Genomic DNA, 2901 nt, shown 5'->3' with positions numbered 1-2901 from the left:
CTAGCTCTGGCGACTCGGGGGCAAAAACCTAGCGCCGCCACCACCCCTCCCCCTCGCCCCTTCCCATCTCGCTGCCGCCAAAGGCTTCCGCTGGCAAAGCTCGCGCTGGACCCAGGGACGGCGGCAGCGGGGCGTCTCTCTCATCCAGGAAGCAGGGCTCGGCGATGCGAGGCCCTCTGCCGGCGGCGGTCTCATCCGGCGCGGGCTGCCTCAGGGTGGTGGATGCGAGGCGGTGGTGGGCGGCTGTGCAGCGGCAGCATGGCGGCCGGTGGACCTGGTGACCTGGATCTGGATCTGGATCCAGCGAGCCGGTCAGGCGCGGCGCCGGCCTGCAGGTGGCGAAGGGCAGAGGTGTTGGGCGGCGTGGTGTGCGCGCACATGCTGCGTGGTTGTGCGGGGATGCAGTCTAGCCGGTCTGGGATGCTCTTCGCGCCCAGATCTGCTTTTCCTGAACTCCCCCGGCCAACTGACGTTCGTGGCCACGACCAGGGGGTCGGCGTTGGATGCCGTCGACAGAGTTTGACTACGGTGGTGGTGGGGTGTGGATGACGGCAAGGGCTTGAATGCAGGTGGCAGCCGACAACGACCTGACTCTGGCTGTGCAGGTGCTCGAGGTGAGCTTCTGTGTCAACGGAGCCTCATGCTAGTCCTAGTGGGGACGCTTGCCGTGGACTGGTAAGAGGGCGGGGAGGTCTCGGGCTGCTGGGCACATCGGCCAGCTTCAACGAAGATGACGGGGACAGGATGCTTTAGGCAAAAGCCTATGTCGATCTTGTCGGCAACGATGACGGCGACGCCTTCGGGCGCCGTTTCCCTTCTTGAAGGCGTCATCGAGAAGCTACTGTACCCTCTTAATCGTGTGCCCCGGGCGAAAGCCTCAGATCCATCTCTGGATCGGACGACGACGACGTCTCGATGTCGTTTCTCCCCCTTGGGGGCGTTGTTTTTGGGGGCCACGGATCCGCGGTTGGCAGCTTGATGTCTGGATTGGAGTGTTTGTTGGGTTGTTGGTGTGCAGGGTGGTGGCGATGGAAGTGATCTGTGGCGGCGACCAATCCCTTGGTCACCTCGGTGCTGATGGTTGGCCTATCTCTTGGGGGCTCGTGGCGACGATGAGGTCTCGGTGTTCGGTGCCCTTCGACGGTGTCCGAGGCTTTGTTGCCTGGCATAGTGCTTTGGTTCTCTCTATTTTTGATGGTGGCCGTGGTGTGGCCTAGAGGAGGTGCAGGGCCTGTCTCGGTGGAACACTGCCCTTCGGCACGGTCTGTGGCTCTTTGTCACGACGTGGCTAGGCAGTGGGATGCCCTTCGACGGTGGTTGCGACTTCCTAGCTCTTCAAGGTGCAGTGTGATCGTAGGGCAGCCGGCAACTTCTTCTCTACGTCTTCTCGGTGACGGATCTCCTTTCAATTGATTCAATAAAGCTTGCTTCCGCTCATCTCGGTCCAACTACTGGTGTTGGGTGCTAAGTTCTTGGTGTTGGCTGCTTGTCGTAGTTCTTTTCTAGTTCTTCTGTTCTTTCTTGTGCCTTCTTGCGTGTGTTGGTTGCTTTCTGTTGTACCTGATGTCTTGTATCTTTCTCTTATATATAATGAAAATGGTTCAGGCTGGCGTAAGCCCGCCGTAGCACCGCCAAAAAAATAATAATTATGCTTTCCACATGAAGAGAGTTGAGACATATGCTTGTCTATTAGTTTAGTTTAATCATCGGCCCAACAAACAAACTAAAACACCAAACCAATAAGATAATGTGATAGATGGACTCAAATTTGGGTAGTCGGCAAGGCAAACAAATGCCAGTTACGACGAACGAGACCAAATATAAATCTAAACCGTCCTCCGTAACAATTCAGACAGTTTCCTTCAACAATGGGGAACACAATAATGTGTTCATTGTCCAGATAAAGGGTGCGATCAAGGCTATCAGATGTGAGCGAAATACTGATTTTGTTGAAGGGGGCAACACAACCTTAAATATAGTCAGACAAAGAACAACACGTACTATACCAGAAAACTAGTGCAAATTCTCCATTACAACTCAATCCCTTGGATGTGATTTGAATCTTCTGATTATTCCCGTAAGAATAATTACAAGTCTGCTAATACTCTCATTGAGTCATTGTTGCCATGAAAAATCAAACTGAATACCAGCTCATAGTCAGACAAGAGAAAGGACACAAACACATAAAGTAACTGTTGGGCAAATAGGAAATGAAACACAGCACACAAATGTAATGCAAACGTTGCATAACAACTCAGTCCCTTAAATGTTCTTTGAATTGTGCGATCATTTCCGCAAGAATCATTACAGGTCTGTAAGAACTCGTCACTGTTGCCATGCCTACGTCAGTTTCAACGAGACAAATCAAACATAACTAGACTATCAAAGCCAATAGCTCGGAAACAGAATTCACATGACACCTCAACTTTGCCCCATTGGTTTACTATAACGACTCAGTCCCTTAGATGGTCTTTGAATCAAGCGATCATGCTCGCAAGAATCAGTACAGGTCTGTAAAGGCTCATCACCGTCAACTACGTGCACTCCAAAATAAAAATTTGACCTTATTCCTAGTACATGCTCGAACAAATCAATAACAGTAGCATGCAGTGGCGGATCCAGGACCCAGGCCGGGGGGCCTGGGCCCCGGGCGTGGGGAGGAATTCCTTTGTTGATTGTAGCTTCTCAGGCACTGTTTGATACTGTAGCGGCACTGTAGCAAGCCTGGGGCCCGGGGCGTCTCGCTGGGCTGGCTCCGCCCCTGGTAGCATGTATGTAAGAGCTTGCTGCACCCTGTGCCAGCTCACCCGAGTTCGAGTCCTGACTCAGATGCGCGGTGCTCGTGGAGTTTCTCTTATAAAAATGCCAACGAGGGTTAGCCTTTCGGTTAGTCTCATTCTT

General features: G+C 52.8%; 1 protein-coding gene, 2 non-coding genes and 1 pseudogene across 3 annotated transcripts in view; all 4 read right to left on the bottom strand.

Annotated features, from left to right (window-relative positions):
• LOC119355720 overlaps nucleotides 1-2901 on the bottom strand; it is a 12295-nt gene that overhangs the window by 8880 nt on the left and 514 nt on the right. The window lies entirely within an intron of this gene.
• On the bottom strand, nucleotides 2032-2126 carry LOC119359879 (annotated as a pseudogene).
• On the bottom strand, nucleotides 2249-2336 carry LOC119359872. Its single transcript, XR_005172701.1, has one exon. It is a non-coding gene; the product is annotated as a small nucleolar RNA SNORD25 (small nucleolar RNA).
• LOC119359873 lies at nucleotides 2448-2535 on the bottom strand. Its single transcript, XR_005172702.1, has one exon. It is a non-coding gene; the product is annotated as a small nucleolar RNA SNORD25 (small nucleolar RNA).

This window comes from Triticum dicoccoides, chromosome 2A (assembly GCF_002162155.2).
Source record: "Triticum dicoccoides isolate Atlit2015 ecotype Zavitan chromosome 2A, WEW_v2.0, whole genome shotgun sequence".
Taxonomy (NCBI): Eukaryota; Viridiplantae; Streptophyta; class Magnoliopsida; order Poales; family Poaceae; genus Triticum; species Triticum dicoccoides.
The sequence above is the reverse complement of the archived record's forward strand: the minus strand, read 5'-3'. Positions and strand labels throughout refer to the sequence as shown.